This window comes from Monodelphis domestica, chromosome 2 (assembly GCF_027887165.1).
Source record: "Monodelphis domestica isolate mMonDom1 chromosome 2, mMonDom1.pri, whole genome shotgun sequence".
Classification (NCBI taxonomy): domain Eukaryota; kingdom Metazoa; phylum Chordata; class Mammalia; order Didelphimorphia; family Didelphidae; genus Monodelphis; species Monodelphis domestica.
The window spans coordinates 190,236,170-190,253,713 of NC_077228.1; the positions used below are offsets into that span (position 1 = coordinate 190,236,170).

General features: G+C 36.8%; 1 protein-coding gene across 3 annotated transcripts in view; it reads left to right on the forward strand.

Annotated features, from left to right (window-relative positions):
• The window catches only part of CA10 (carbonic anhydrase 10), a 732,369-nt gene that overhangs the window by 309,407 nt on the left and 405,418 nt on the right, over positions 1–17,544 (forward strand). The window lies entirely within an intron of this gene.

Here is a 17,544-nt window from a genome sequence, read left to right on the forward strand (position 1 = left end):
TCTGGAATAAAGGTCTAATATGTCCAAAGTTACAAATGATGAAGCCTAAGCAACAGATGAACAAAAGACAAAGGAAAAAGAGGAAATGAAATGCCACTGAGCTTGTAGCTCAATAAGAGGAAAACATGACCAAGAGTGACCAAATCAGAATCAACACAGACTGTCAATGTTAAATATTGTAAACCTGGCAGCGCATAGGGTCTAGAGCTAGAGGGTGGTATTTAAGTGACTGTAGAACACTTTCTCATTTGAATGAGGAAACTGAGGTTAGCCAAAACCACACAACTAATAAGCAATGTATCTGGGATTCCAATCCAGATAAGATTGTATTATGGGGTTATTGAACATTACAGGCTCATGGAGTTCAAGTCTCATATTTAATCTTTTTCTATTTCCATACGTGTTCTCCTTTGCTGCAGCATGGGATCCCATGCTTGGACTAAGTTCAGAAGCCTCCAAATAAAATCTAAAGTCCTCCTACTGGGTTCAAAAAAGCTATAGAATATGATAATGATGGGAAAGGAATAGTTATACACTGGGGAGGGAGAAAGAGATATTTTAAGGGACTGGAACCAAAAATGTGTCAAAGAATAAAAAAAAAATAATACCAATTTAAACTAGACAAACAGAATACATCTGAAATTTGCATGATGAAATTAAACATTTTAAATGTATGCATTGAATATGTATGTGTGCATGTTCTACATAAAAGAGATTCCTAGTTTCATGTGCAATTTTTCATCTTCTCCTATACCACAGTATATATAGAAACACTCATTTTATTTCATGTTCTTAAGTAAAGAATTTTTAAAAATAAATCATTAAAACAGAGAAACACTGAAAGTTTTTGAGAAACAGAATGATATAATAAATGCATATCAGCTTAACAGCTAATGTAGAAGAGATGAAATATACTGAAATTTGGATTTAGAACTGTTAAAGTGCCCCCAGAGAACCTAGATTCTGATAATGTTTCTCATTTAGGAGATTCAGACCAATTTTTGTCCCTAGCTGTCCTAGCCTTAGACAAATTATTTAACTTTTCTAGTTTTTGGTTTCCTAAACTATAAAAAAAAAAATTAAAAATTAAAAGGTCTGGACTAAATGACCTCTAAAATCCCTTCCCATCATAGATCTGTGGAAAGGAAAGATAGGAAGGATGTTTAAAAGGAAAGATTGGTAGTACTTAGTGACTGATTAATATGAGGGATGCAAAAAAGGAATAAAGCACAGATAGGATCTAAGTTATTAGCCTGAGTGACTGGAAAAATTGTGATACAGAAGACAAAGGCAGAAAAGTTGAAAGGATCATCTGGTTTGTGAGAGAAGATAATGAGTTGTCAAAGTAACAATATTAAACATGCTATAACTGATTGAGGGTCCTTCCATATGCAGAATATGGGGTAAAGCAGACAATTTTTTTCTTGTTTGTTAAAACAACAAAATTGGGAGAGGAGTTATTTTGTCTGGAATACATAGTATTGTGGCATTTTCTTCTTCCTTTTTTCCTTCCATTTCCTTACAATCACAATTCCCTCTTGGGGTCAAAGTTGGGGTTTTTTATTCAAGTGACTAAGCCCTAACATTTTTGCAAATGTAAAAGAGATCTTCCTAAATGTATGCCAAATTTAAGGCAAGCTTGAACAGCTGGAGCTTTATGTGGGATTATGTAAATAATTTCATGTAATGAAGTATACACAGAACACAGCTGGAATATGCTGCAAGGCTATAGGCTAAAGACCAACTATGGCCTGTAAACATCTGGATAGTAGTACTTGACATTACCATTGGACCTCATAGTATTAGCCTGCCACTGACATTGCTGGAAGGAAGACATTTATTCACCCAGAAGCCCTCAGTACATCATGCCAAACATCTGGAGAACAGGTGAATTCACTTGGATGGTATTAAATACTCCTCTGAACAATTATGCATAAATGGAATTTTAACAAACTAAATCCTATTTCAAATGCATTAGAGAAACTTTTTTGAAATTTTAAAAAAAGAACTCTACAATAAATTATTTTGTAAAAGAGAAACTTGTCCTATAATTTATCTGTTTTGTACCTTGAAACTTTTATGAATTCAATTTTTAATGCAAGAAGTGTCTGGATTGGGAAACTCTATATTGACTGAAATTAAAAATAACTAAATAAACAAAACAAGACAAAAACCTCAAAGACAGCTTTTCAGCTATATACTAGAGGCTGTATCATTTCTCAGCCTACAAGTCTCCTTGAATATTCCAGTTCTCAAATATGATTAATGCTATCTTGCAATAAAGTCCCACCTTGCCCTCAATATTGCCAGATACTACCTCTGGAATCCAATTTGACTCTACATTTAGCTTTTGATAAAAGCTAAACTTGTCATGTGGATATGCAGAAGTATTAGCATGGTAATTTTCTCTGCTGAGTAGGTGGATATAATTAATGGACTGCTTTGTTGATATACATAGATAGATTCTTCTCTTTGTGGTTTCAATTCCCAGCTTCAATAAACTAGTTGGATATTTTATCAGAGGAACCAATAATTATCTAGGACATGAATAATTGATGTCCAAATTCAACCTGATAGGGATTCATACTATTGTTAGTTGGGATTTTAAAGTCCAGTCTTACCCACTAGGATATACTGCTCACATAAACTTGACTATGTCTCATTCTTTCCAGAGAGTCAGAAATAATTATGAGATTCACAGCCTCTGAACTCTGAGGGGGGATGTTGAAGAAGGAAAAGTTTTGAAGAAAAATATATGGCTATGGTGGTGACATCAGAGTTGGGAGTTTCACTGCTTTACAACAGATGTCCTTTTGAAATGAGAAATTGGGGGTTGCTTCATGGAGGAAATGGGGCTGGAATTGAGAATTTTTAAATGGATAGAATTTAGAAAGGATGAAAGGAAAAGAAAGAACAATGCAGATGGAGGAAGATCTAGCTTGTCCAAAGACACAAAGGCACAGGTGTTTCCATGACCTAAGATGCAGGGTGAAAAGAGAGAAGAGGGTACATGTTAGGGAAGAAAGGGAAAGAAGCTTAGGTAGAAGGTGGGGGCATGTGACAGCATATCCTTAAGTTAGATCAGAGTTTGCAATTTATCTTAGTCAACAGACATTCCTTAAATACTTACTATATACCAGACAACTGTACCAAGCATTGAAAATACAGAGACAGAAATAAATAATAACCCTGGCCCTCAGTGAGCTTATATTTTTTAGAGGAAACATGAATCAATAGTTTCTAAAAAGAAGAGTAATAGAATCAGAACTGTGCTTTAGGAAATTGACTTGGCAGAGTATGTATATAAGATAAATAAGTTAGGAGTGGGTTAAAGTAAGATAAGAGACAGGAAAATCTGTTGCAACATTTTCTTCATGATGATCAAGGTCTGGACCAGGGTGGAAATGATGGACCTAGGAGTCAGTCAACAAGCATTTATCAAGTATTTACTATGTGCCAGGTACTGTGAAGAAAGATAGCATATGATATATATGTGTATATATATATATACACACACACACACATATATATATTATACATTATCTGTCATGGACAACATCCATCATTTAGTCGATAATGACAGTAGGTTTAGCTAAATCCTTAGAGGTCCTCAGATGAGAACACAGAAGAATTTTGCTAATGGAAATCCTGGAGCATATGTAGATAAAGAAGAATTCAGTCACAACAGAGTTAATTTAAGTGTCATGGTTCTTGGCCTGAATCAAACTTAAAATAAAAAAGGGACAGGAGCTTCTAGCAAGGAGCATTTTAAGCATCTTCATTAATAATAGCTCAGAACCAGGATTTATTGTAAGTTGGAATAGGAGAAGAGATAGTAAATCAGAATCTGTGAGAGGAAGAGCAAGGGGAAGATATGAGTTCTCATTTAAAATATATTCATATGATTTATGTTTCCAAAGTATGGCAGTATTGAAATGGAAGGTTTTCACTGCAGTGTCAAATCTCATGCCAAAGCATTCCATACTAGTAGCCCACATCCCACCCCCCTTTCCTTCGAGAAGATGAAGGTTCCCTGATCTACCTACCCATCATGCAAATTGTCTCATCTTCAAGTTATTACTTGGAAAATATTAATCAGATCTTGGGAAATGATTTTAATTGGCTCATCTGCAGAGGACAAGGTTGTCAAAGCATTCAGTAATTATTTTTTCTTTTTGCCATTGAAATAGTATTCAAATACTCTAGAAGAGTCAGCTTAAATTTTGTTTGCAGAACAGCTATCCTGCTTGCTACCTCCTTAACACAGACTGTTCTTTGTGCCTGAATTTTTCTCACTCCTTTAGAATACTTCTCAGAATTCCTAGTTCTCCTTTCATCCCACTTCTAGGCCTTTCCTGATTCTGTTAATTGTTAAAGCTTCCACTTCAATTACTTTGTCCTTCATTTTTATATTCTTGTATGTATTTATTTTTGTACTTGTTGTCTTCCCCCCAGCCCCTAGCCTATAAATTGTATATGAATGGGAAGTTCTCTTTCTTTCTTTCTTTCTTTCTTTCTTTCTTTCTTTCTTTCTTTCTTTCTTTCTTTCTTTCTTTCTTTCTTTCTCTGTCTCTGCCCCTCCCTCCATTCCTTCCTTTCTCCTTTCCCTTCTTCCTTTTAAAATTTTGAAGCATGTAGCAAAGTGCCTTGCATAATACTAGGTGTTTAATAATTGCTCATCAAATTTAATTTGATTATCTTCAGATGACACTTGGGAACCATTTTTACCCTCCTATCTGAATACCTAGAATAGACTTCTCAAGTACAGTCTTGATTAGATCCTATCTAGGACAAATTCAGTGCTGACAGACAGAATTTGAACATCCTCATGCCAATGGCATTTGGGAAATTGAAGTAAACTACATTAATGGATGAAGTGCCCCACTCACCAGCTCAGTCACAGAAGGTCCTCTAGAACCACAGTAAAAATAAGATTCCTATTTCAAAGCTTCTGTACAGTAGAAAACAACTCAGTGGAGCTCATACTCTTGCCTAGAGGCTCTCAAAATGTGGTCTAAAAACCCCTGAGGATCCATAAGATCCTTTCGGGGGGACTTTGAAGTCAAAATTCTTTTCATAATATTGCCAAGATATTTTTAATTTCCAATACAATAAATATCCATAGATATAACCCACATAAACAAAAGTTCTTTGGAATCCTCAGTATTTTTTCAGAGTATAAAGGGGAACTGGAGATCAAAAAAGTTTGACAACTCTTGCTCTTGGCCAGAGGTTGGCAAAATCAGTAGACCAAATTCTACCACCTATCTTGTAGGCCTAGGGCTTAAGACTGCTTAGGATATTTTTTGTTTGGGGTTTTTTATTTATTAAAAAAAAGTTTTATTGCATTTAAAACTGTAAAATAATATATTCATATCTTACCCTCTCCCCAGACTGACAAAAACAAAAAGCAATCTGCCCTCAGACCTAGTTTGATAACTTGTACCTAGACTATATTCTGTCAGTAACCACAGAAGGATCATGGTGGCCACAACCCAATAAACCATCTCAGCAAGGAGGCTAAACCAGGTTGAGGATAACAAATGGGCCACAAATCTGTGAGGGAGTTAGGGAGATATATACCCCAAGCATGTGAAGACTTCCCCTGGTGGAATGGGTAGCTAGGAATAATTTGTTTCAATGGCCATGCAGGTGGTTGAAGCAGGCTTGTGGAACACTTACAACTTGGTGAAACATGGAAGGTGCCAAGGTCCTCCACTGCATCCCAGACTATCACCAGTTGTCCTGGCTTTTGTCCTGCCACTGGACTTTGATAACTGGAAAAGAGAGTAAGGCTGAGGACTTTGTGAAACTCTGCCTCACATAAATCCATTCAATTCATGAGTAAGTCAAGACATTGATGCAGTTGGACTTTTTTAAAAATGAAGAATGCACAACATTATAAATAAAAATTAATATGAAGGCATAGCATTCCTGCAAGCCCCTGTCAGTGATGGCCTGGTGAGAAAAAAGAGCAGAGAGAGCAGGGCTAGCCCAGGGGGCCAGTTAGATAAAGGGCCAAATCTAGAAAACAGAGCTCTCAACTTCTTATGCTGGTTTTTGTAAACCTATAGTTCCTCCCTCCATGGCAATGCTGAATAACAACAGTGATAAAACTCAGACCACAAAGTTTATTTTAATTTTATAATTTTTTTATTTACCTACTGCTTTAGAATCAAAACTGTGTACTGGTTCCAAGGCAGAAGAGCAGTGATGGCTAGGTTATAGAAGTTAAGTGACTTGCCCAGAGTCACACAGCTAGGAAATGTCTGAAGTCACATTTGAACCCAGGATTTCCTGATTCTAGGCCTGATTCTCAATCCACTAAGTCACCTACCTGTGTCTTCTCAAGTCACAGAGTTTAAGCAATTTAAGTCACAGAGTTAGTGGCCTGTCAAAGCTAGTATTTTAAACCAAATCCTGCAATATTTCTAATGAACCAAATGAAATTAAAATGATAGAGATCATGATTCTACTGAGGACTTCTCTAAACTTGTCCATTTGCCCTATTTTCATAGTCTGGACAGACTTGGGTCTTCTCCTGGGAACCAAAGATGCATAGCTTTAGCCTCTCAATTTCATTTCTGTCTTGGCAAAAGTTTTGTTCATCTGAACCACAGGATGCCTGAAAGGATGTTGACAAACTGAACTTGAACTTCATCCGTGATTCTGTACTGAGGAGCTAATATACTTTGGGTTTGCCAAATCCTGTCTTTTAAGCAGCCAGAATCGCATTAGTATCTTTCACAGGGATCAGACTTTGGAGCCAGGAGAATGTCTGAGATTTGTGGTTTATTATGGGGATAACATGATTGCTGTAGAGAAAAATTTTGGCAAGATGACCTGTAACTGCAAAGCAGTGGTTAAATTAGATTGTGTAGGCTGCATGCAAATTAATTTGTAAAAATATTCAGGTCTGTTGCCTACTCCAGTTTCTATGTAAATTAGACTATTGTGTGAGATGAAATACCCAAGAGGATGAAATTCAAACATTCTTAAACAGTTGACCATGAATTCATGGGGTTGAGTGAAATCCACTCATTTTTTACCTTTTGTCCCATATTTTTATCTTTAAGAGAAAGGTTTGTCTGTCAAGTTTAAAGAAAAAAAAATCAAAGCATTTGATTTTGAAAGATAGATTCTTAAATTTTTAAGAATGTGTCATAGCAAAAATATAGGTAAGAATCTATAGATCTGGCTGATAGTACACTAAAGTCACCAGAGAAACCTAAGTGTTCCCAGAAGCTTAAAGAATTTTGTCAGCCATGATGATTAAAGTTAGGTTTTTCATTGGGAAATAGACCCATTCTCAAAGACTTCTCCTCCCACAGCCTCTCTTCCCACAAGTTTAAAAGTTTTCTCTTTGAACCAATGGTTCAACCACAGTTTAGGAAGACTAGAGTATAAATCCCATCCCTGACACTTTTCTGGGTCACATTGGACTTGATGTCTCTTAACCTCAGTTTCCTGTTCTGTAAAATGTAGATAACAATAGCACCCAACAGAGTTGTTTTGACAATCGAATAAGATAATAGATGTAAAGTGACTTTTAAGCATTACATAAGTGTTAGCCATTATCATAGCTAGCTATTCACAATATGAGAAGTGAATTAAGTATCCAAGGCCTGGCAACAGTGGCTCAGTGGTGAAAAGCATTGGGGCTAGAGTCAGAAGAACATAAGATCAAATCCAGCCTCAGACACTGGAAAAGTCACAAGCTCTGTTTGACAAAAAAAAAAAAAATTCACTGGAGCAGGAAATCACAAACCTCTCTGATTTCCTTGCCAAATAAACTTCATGATAGCTATGGTCTATTTAGTAATGAAAAATCAGACATAACTGAATGATTGAAAAAGAAAGCTGGACCTGGAAAGAAATACCTGAGAGCCCTAGCCAAATTCAGACCAGTGGGTTCCTGTGGTCTCTAGGATACACTCTTCCACTGAGCCCTCAAAACCCTCTAGAACCAAGACCTAGCCTCTTTGGACATTATTCTCCCCCCCTAAACTCTATGCCTCTCTGTTCTCAATTCCTGAGATCTCATCTTCCATCTTTGTGCCCTGGCACTGGCCATCCCTCATGACTAGAATATATTCCCTTTTACATCTGCTTCATAGATTGTCCCTCTCCTCCTTAAAGATCCTGCCTCATTCACTATTTTCTGCATAAAGACTTTCTTCATGAAATATTCCAGTCTCTTCTCTTCTAAATGATGTCATATTTAGATAACTATTTTAACTATATTGGTGCTTATTTCTTTATATATCTAGACAGCATATTATATATATATGTATATATATATATATATATATATATATATTTGTGATCATGTTGTCTCTTCCATTATAATGTAAGCTCCTTGGAAATAGGGAGTTTTCTTTCTTTGAATTTGTGTCCCCAGTGCCTAGCTTGAAATGGAGTAGGTTCTTAATAAATGCTCAGTGAACCTGAGTGATTAAACTTAAGATCTAGACCATGTGTAATCTGGAAGACTATTGCTCCTTAGTCCCTGGAATCAAGAAGCCCTGATTTCAAATATCACCTCAGAAGTTTATTAGCTGTATGACCTTAAGCAAGTTACTTAAACGTTCTCTGCCTCAGTTTCCTCATCTGTAAAATGAAGATAGCCATAAAACCTACTTCCCAGTATGGTTGTGAAGATCAAATTAGGTAATGCTTATAAGGCACTGAACATACTGCCCAGCATATATTAAATGCTACATAAATATTATCTATCAGGGCAGTGAGGTGGTTAGAATGCCAGGCTCAGGAGGACCTTGGTTCAAATCTGGTCTCAGAAACTCCCCTAGCCCTGTGACTCTGGGCAAGACAACTTAATCCTGTTTGCCTAGCCGGTGCCCTTTTGTCTTTGGGTTGTTACTAGGACAGAAAGTAAGAATTTCAATACATTTTTAAAAAATAAATATTAAATGCTATTTTTTCATTGTTATGGTACCGTCAGTACCTATCATAACTCAAACACAGACAACAATAAATATTGAATTGAATTCTCTCCCTCACTCTTCCCTTTCCCTTTCTGGTTTCTCCTCCCCCCTCGCCCCCCCCCCCCTTTTCTCTCTCTAGTTCTCATTGATATTTTATTTAAAGAGAAATTGAAGGGAAATCCTGAAAAGGACTCTGGCACCAATAAACCAAAACCAAGCCTCAAAAACTGTGGCCACCATCATCAGACCCCAGTTGGTACCCTGAGATAAGGCAGAAAAAGTCTAAAAGGTCCCTTTGAGATTTGCAATAGAGTAGGGAATACAATAAAGTACCCTGTCTACCAGAATAGAGTTGTGGGGAGAGGAAAGTGAGTCAGAGGGACTATTTCCCAGTAGCTATAGAGTTAGCTGAGCAGGTGGTGTATAGGCAGACATATAGGTCTCGATGGTGGAGTGGGAATATAAAGATTCCAAACTGTTTACCATAAAGTATTCTTGCCTAATAAAGGCAAGGGCAGCTGTTCACATAAAGTTGGCGGGAGCCAGGGTGGGGGAGCATTGGTGTTTGGTGTGAAGTTTATTAGAGAAGTGCCTTGTATCTCTGAAGCAACATCTGCCCAATTGCTTCATCACACAATGGCTGGCTTGCATTCTATTAATGGGGCTGGAATTATTATTTCGTGAATGTAGTCCGTGGGCATGCCAGAAGAACAACCAGTGCTAATTCTGGCTCCTTTTGTTATGTTGCTGGGCTGCCCAGAGAGAAATGTATGAAGCAACCAAGGAATGAGTAGAATTACCCTTTTGAGATCTTTGATCCCCCACCCACCAACCTACCCACACTCCTTTTTGTGGTTCAGTTGTTTCTCAGGCATGACTGACTCTTTGGGACCCAATCTGGTGTTTTCTTGGCAAAGATCCTAGAGTGACTTGCCGTTTCCTTTATCAGTTGCAGAAACTGAAGCAAACAGGGTGAAGTGACTTGCCCAGGGTCACATAGCTAGCAAGTATCTGAGGCCAGATTTTGAACTCTGGAAGATGACTGTGTCTGACTTCCGGACTGGTGCTCTATCCACTGCGCCACCTAACTGTCCCTCATACTTCATTTTTTAAAATAGCAAACTTTGGACCAGAGAGGTTAAGAGATTTGGCCAAAGGCACACATTTTATTTAGAGAGAATTTGAAGGGAAATCCTGAAAAGAACTCTGGCACAAATCAAGCAAAACCAAGTGTCAAAAACTGTGGCCACCATCATCAGACCCCAGTTGGTACCCTGAGATAAGACAGATAAGAAACTGTAAATAATAGGGTCAAACTTAAACTCCATTTTCCTGACTACCTCCTTTATCTGTGCCACTGATCTCTTTTCTATGATGTTTCCCTCCAATACTTCAGATTTCACTCCATTTCCTCCTTCTGACTTAGGGCTCTATGACACTGACCACGCCTGAGAGAACAAGCTTTGTCTGGCATGTGACCACCAAAACAACAAAAATAATAATAGTTTCTTTTGAGGGTAGGCTTCAAAACTTTAAGATCATCTAGGTTTCTTCTTATTTTGATATTTCTTTTGAAACTTGAAAGGACTGATAATGAGCCTACCATTGTGGAAAAAAACTGAAAAGGAAGAAGTTTATTTTATTTTAAAACGTTATTTTTGAATTTGTAGACATAAGAAATTTGACAAATGTCATGTTTGTGCCAGGAGATAGTGTTCCCTGAAGATATTAAGTGATTTTCAATGAGGGATCAGAACAAGAGATGCTAAAATGTAGGAATGTAAATAAGAGTGTAAAGAAAAATAACAAAACAGATCATAAGTTGTGATTCAATTATAAATGTAGACCTCATATTCTTTCTGTCTGGAAGAGCCATTTTTGTAATCTATATTTTGAAAGCAGAGCCAGTAAGATCCTTTTAAATTTGAAGAAGATCGAGTTTTAACTTTACTGATTCATTCAGGCTAAATATTTATGCTTTCCAATTAAAGGCTCTACCATTATGGAAACTAGACTTACACAGGCTGGGCTTGATTTTGGGAATTTAACACCTAAATAATTCTTTGGCTCTTGACCTACCCATTGTTTTCACCAGGAACATCAAAAATTAACCTACTTTACCCCATCCCCTGGGTTTCCCTTGCAATCTCAAATTTTATCTCATTTTCAGGGCTTCTTCCAAAAGAGGGAAAAAAGGTCCTCAGCATTCCTTGGAAGTACCAAAAATAACAAGATGTCAAATATAGGACAACAGAAATGGAAAGGACTCCTATTTAAGCCCATTAAAAGTGAGATAACTCTGGTGGACCTCCTCTCTCACTAGTATATCTTTAAGACTTTATTTTACTTTATTTTTATTTGAAAACATTTTATTTAATTAATTAATTTAGAATGTTTTTCCATGGTTACATGATTCATGTTCTTTCCCTCCCCTCTCCCTCCCCCCTCCCAAAGCCAAGGAGCAATTCCACTGGGTTTTACATGTGTCATTGATCAAGACCTATTTCCATATTATTAACATTTGCATTAGGGTGATCATTTAGAGTCTATATCCCCAATCATATCCCCATCAAACCATGTGATCAAGCAGGTGTTTTTTTTTCTGTCATATATTTTTCAGTCTTAGAATATTACTTGGGTTCCCACCCCCCAAAAAGGGAAAGAATTTTGTGATCTGGTAGATCTGAATTCTACTCACATGTTGATTAATTCCTCTGTGCTCCAATGTTCCCCATATGTAATTGAGCTAGCAATGTATCCTCTGACTATAAAGGAAAATAAATTCAAGCTTCATTGATTTCCTCAGTGGAAAAGTACATCCCAGGTAATTGTAGCTTGCTTGATGGGTATTCAGCCTCAGAAACAAGAAACAAGAAACTCTGAGGGTATCTCCTCAGGGAGAGGAGAAAAGAGAGATTTATCCTTGGTATAGTCAATTCCTATGAAGTGATGGACCTATTAGAAGGAGTGAAGCAGCTACAGGTATTCAATACATTGTGCCAGGGGTTGTACAGTGTGTTCAGGGAAGGTTAGCATCTCTGATGTGAAGGCTTGCTGAGTCCTTTTCATGGCTGCCCATCCTCCTCTGGTATCTACCTGCTCTCACCTATGACTTTAAGAAGACAGATTATTCATAGCAGAAAACACACTCCAGTAAAACTACCTCAGCAGACAGGCTAAAATCAAGTTGTGGGTACTTGAAATACCTCAGACTCATTGGTGATTTGGGGAGGTGACTAGTCCAGGCATGTGAAGACTTTTCCAGGTGGAAGGGGAGGATGAGAATGGTTCATTCTAAAGGCCAAGGCAGAAGTGGGTACTGTGGAGTTCTTAGAGCTTAGTTAAAATATCAGAGAAGCCAAAGCCATCTACTGCATCCCATGCCATCACCAATAGTATCGATTTTTATCATTCCACTGGATTTGGATGACTCTAGAAGTGATGATGACTTTGTGTAACTCTGCCTCACTTAAATTCAACTTATGCTTAAGTCAAAAGACATTATTAATGGCATCATTTTGGTCCTCTTTGAGTACAAAGTATAGTAACCAACCAATATTATTCCAGGTGACAAGGTAAAACAATAAATAAGACTTGTTCTCTATCTTCAAGAAGCTTACCGCCTAACAGGGATGGGAAGATGTGCATGTAAACAAGTATAGGTAACCTGTCTTGTGACTTTCCCCATTGTAGTTTTTATATATAGTGGGTTGGCATAAGAAATTAAATGGCAATGGGGGTGGGGGGTTGCAAAAGCCACAGAAAAAAAATGACAGAAAAATTTAGAAACTCAGAAATGAACAACAAATATATATATATATATATATAGTATAAAAATCTATTTTATCTTTTAATATCACAAATATATATCATCACAAAATTTTGCAATAAAGTACTATAAATACCCAATAAAAGAAAAAGAAAAAATTCAGAATTCTTCTCTGGCATGAAGGGAGGGCCAAAAGTTTTTACAGAAATTTCCAGATCCTGGGGTGTTATGATCCCTAATCTACCCCACTATGTGGAAGGGATACCCATAATACACATTAAATTATAAGAAGTACATGGAAAATAGAAATAGAATATAAATTTTTACTACCATTCCTAGCTGGAAAGGTGAGGGAAGGTTTCATTCAGGAAATGACATTCAATAAGAGTCTTGATAGAGGAGGGGATTTCAATAGGAAATGGAAGGAAATGACATTTTGGTCTTCAGAATGGCTAAAGGCATGAAAGCAGAATAGAAAAGAAAAAGTTAGTGGCTCCTCAGGTCTGGAGCACAAATATACAAAGTGTGAGATAAAATAGAAAAAAGTACATTGGAACTAGATTATAAAGGGACTTGAATCCATTTGTGTTTAGGGTCAAGGTGAGGAATAAAAGAATAAGTATTTAGATAGCACCTATGTACCAGACAATTTTATATTTATTATCTCATTTGATCCTTTCAAACACTCTGTGAGTTAGGTGTTATTATTATCCCCATTGACTTGCCCACAGTCACACACAAACACATTAAGTGTTTGAGGCCATATCTGAACCCAGGTCTTCCTGATTCCAGGCCCAGTATTCAATCCATTACACCACCAGATACTTCTTCTTTTTTTTTTTTTTATATATATATATATTTTATTTGATCATTTCCAAGCATTATTCGTTAAAGACATAGATCATTTTCTTTTCCTCCCCCCCACCCCCCATAGCCGACGCGTAAGTCCACTGGGCATTAGATGTTTTCTTGATTTGAACCCATTGCTTTGTTGATAGTATTTGCATTAGAGTGTTCATTTAAAGTCTATCCTCTGTCATGTCCCCTCAACCTCTGTATTCAGGCAGTTGCTTTTTCTCGGTGTTTCCACTCCCATAGTTTATCCTTTGCTTATGAATGGTGTTTTTTTCTCCTGGATCCCTGCAAGTTGTTCAGGGACATTACACCGCCACTAACAGAGAAGTCCATTACGTTCGATTATACCACAGTGTATTAGTCTCTGTGTACAATGTTCTCCTGGTTCTGCTCCTCTCGCTCTGCATCACTTCCTGGAGGTTGTTCCAGTCTCCATGGAACTTCTCCACTTTATTATTCCTTTGAGCACAATAGTATTCCATCACCAACATATACCACAGTTTGTTCAGCCATTCCCCAATTGATGGGCATCCCCTCGTTTTCCAGTTTTGGGCCACCACAAAGAGCGCAGCTATGAATATTTTTGTACAAGTCTTTGTGTCCATTATCTCTTTGGGGTACAGACCCAGCAGTGCTATGGCTGGGTCAAAGGGTAGATATTCTTTTGTCGCCCTTTGGGCATAGTTCCAAATTGCCCTCCAGAATGGTTGGATCAGTTCACAACTCCACCAGCAATGAATTAATGTCCCTACTTTGCCACATCCCCTCCAGCATTCATTACTTTCCTTTGCTGTTATGTTAGCCAATCTGCTAGGTGTGAGGTGATACCTCAGAGTTGTTTTGATTTGCATCTCTCTGATTATAAGAGATGTAGAACACTTCTTCATGTGCTTGTTAATAGTTTTGATTTCTTTATCTGAGAACTGCCTATCCATTTCCCTTGCCCATTTATCAATTGGAGAATGGCTTGATTTTTTGTACAATTGATTTAGCTCTTTATAAATATGAGTAATTAAACCTTTGTCAGAGGTTTCTATGAAGATTTTTTCCCAATTTGTTGTTTCCCTTCTGATTTTAGTTATATTGGTTTTGTTTGTACAAAAGCTTTTTAGTTTGATGTAGTCAAAATTATTTATTTTACATTTTGTGATTCTTTCTATATCTTGCTTGGTTTTAAAGCCTTTCCCCTCCCAAAGGTCTGACATGTATACTATTCTGTGTTTACCCAATTTACTTATGGTTTCCTTCTTTATGTTTAAGTCACTCACCCATTTTGAATTTATCTTGGTGTAGGGTGTGAGGTGTTGATCTATTCCTAGTCTCTCCCACACTGTCTTCCAATTTTCCCAGCAGTTTTTATCGAATAGTGCACCAGATACTTCTAAAGAAGGAATTGAAGCTTAATTCCAAATTGTATTTTCATTGAAAACAATTTTTTAGACTGTTCTTGGTTCAACCTACTCTAGTTATTTCTCTAAATTAAAAAACAATGTCTGAATGTCATTCTATATAGAAATCCATTCAATTGAAAGTTTAAATTTAACATAGAAATTTAATGTATCATTTACATATATATCCTGAGCCCTAAATACTATTTTTTTTCTTTTCCATTAAATAAATGCTATCTCCTTCTGAGAGCAATAGGATAATGATACAGTGCTTGTCTGGATGAGAGCACAATCAAATTTCAATGACAGAATCTCAAATTTCTGTCCATAATTGATAGGTGAGAATGATTTTTAATTTATTTTTGTCATATCATTTTGGTCTTGAAAACTTACTGAAAATATCTTATGGGTTCATGGGTTCATAATGTAACAAAAAGAGCCCTGGGTTTGGAGCCAGGAGATCTAGGTTCTATTCTTCCTAAGACAAGGCCTGTCCATGTCTAAGCTTTACTTTTCTCACCTGCAAAGTGATAGGTTCAGGAATAGATACTAGGTCAAAGCACTGACCAAATGTTTCTTAGAAGAAAGATTGCAAACTATTCCAAATTGTAGACAATTTTGCTCCAAATAACTAACAGTAAAATAAATAGAAAACAGAACAAATCAGAGGTCACACTTCACATGCACACTGACAAAGATGACAAATGCAGAAACAGTAAAGACATTGCAAGGGAATAGACACATGAATGTACTATTACTACTATATACCAAAAGGGGGAAAAAAGGATATTTTAATTCTCCCTTTGGCTCAGAAGTTGCATTTCTAGACCCATCCCTGAAAGAGATCAAAGATAGAAGCAAAGGTCTACATTTACCAAAATATTCACAGCAGCATTTTTGTGGCCTAAAGAATGATAAACAAAGTAAATGCACTTCAGGTGGGCACTTTATGGTGTTACTGTACTCTAAGATTGATAAATATGAGACATTTACTGAATCTTGAAAAGACTTCCACGAACTGATTATGTCCTAAGCAGTCCCGGAATCAGAGACCTAGAAGTAGGAGCAGGTGTGTCCTGGAACAAGCTTCAAAGGGCTTGCATGAGCTGATAGTTAAATTTTCAGTGTGAGCATTTAGATCTTAGAAATCAGCCAAAACTACAAATCAGGGCTTAATTTATTTTTTGTAGATTGTATAGTAGAGATTCACAGAGGTCATAAGTTTAACTGTCCCAATTTAAAGATAAAAACAATATATTCAATGACTACAACAGTATCAATGAAAAGAATGATATAATGAAATGGAATATTTTGCAATTATGATGACTAAATTTGGCTCCAAAGAAAAGATGAGAAAATGCTCCTTCCTTCGGATAAAGGAGACTATGGGTATGGAGTACTGTATTTTCTGTTATGTGTTGATGGATTTTGATAAAATATTTTTTCCAAATATTATGACAAGAGAAAGCTCACAGGGTGGAAGAGTGGAAAGGAGCCATATAATATTCAAAATTTCAATATGAAAACTTCACCTTTTAAAAAATAAAAATAATTTTGAAATTTCATCTTATACTTTACAACCAATGTGGAAAATTAACTTTTAATTGCTTTGCCAAGCACTTAACTATCTCATTTGCTTATCAGAATAAGATTAAAAAGTAAATACTGGTATTATCCCCAATTTCTAGATAAGGAAACTGAGGCTCAGAGGGTATAAGTGACTTATAATGGGTCTTATTAGGTATGAGTGGGTCTGTGGGTCTCACAGCTAATGTCTGAGATGGGACTTGTGGTCAGGACTTTATACTCCAGGTCCAAGATTCGATCTACTATACCAAGATGCATCCCCAAATTAATGCTTCATTAATATGATGGTGTTCAACAACTAAAATGGTGCAATAAGAGATATACTAGTTGATCTTGAAGGTTCCTTCTAGCCCTGAAATTCTGTAAGTCTGTAAGTGTCTATCTCTAAAAATTTAAAATTTGCCAAGATAGTAAGCAATGGATCCTCAAATCATCCCTCCCTAATAGGATCAAGCTGCCTTCTAAATCTTGCCATGTGGAAAGAATAGATGAATTAATAAAGCTGGCATTTATATAGTGTTTTAAAGTTTAAAAGGCATTTTGCAAATGTTATCTTGTTTCATCATCATAACAACCCAGCAATCCTAGAGTGTAGCTGCTATTATTTTCCCCATTTTACAGATAAGGCAGGATGGTTAATGACTTGTTAGCACCTAACAGCATGGGCAGTTAGTTGGGATAGCACATAGAACACTGGGCTTGGAATCAGGAAGTCTCATCTTCCTGAGTTCAAATCTGGCCTCAGATACTTAATAGCTGGGTGACCCTAGGCAATTTGCTTAACTCTATTTGCCTCAGTTTTCTCATCTGTGAAATGATCTGGAGAAGGACATGGCAAACCAATCAGGATCTTTGCCAAGAAAACCACAGATGGAGTCATGGAGAATTGGGCATGACTAAAAAACAGTTGAACAACAGCACAAACAGACAAGACAGTAAGTGTCTGAGATCACTTTTGAACTCAGGTCTTCCTGAGTTCAAGTCCACTATTCTGTCTAGT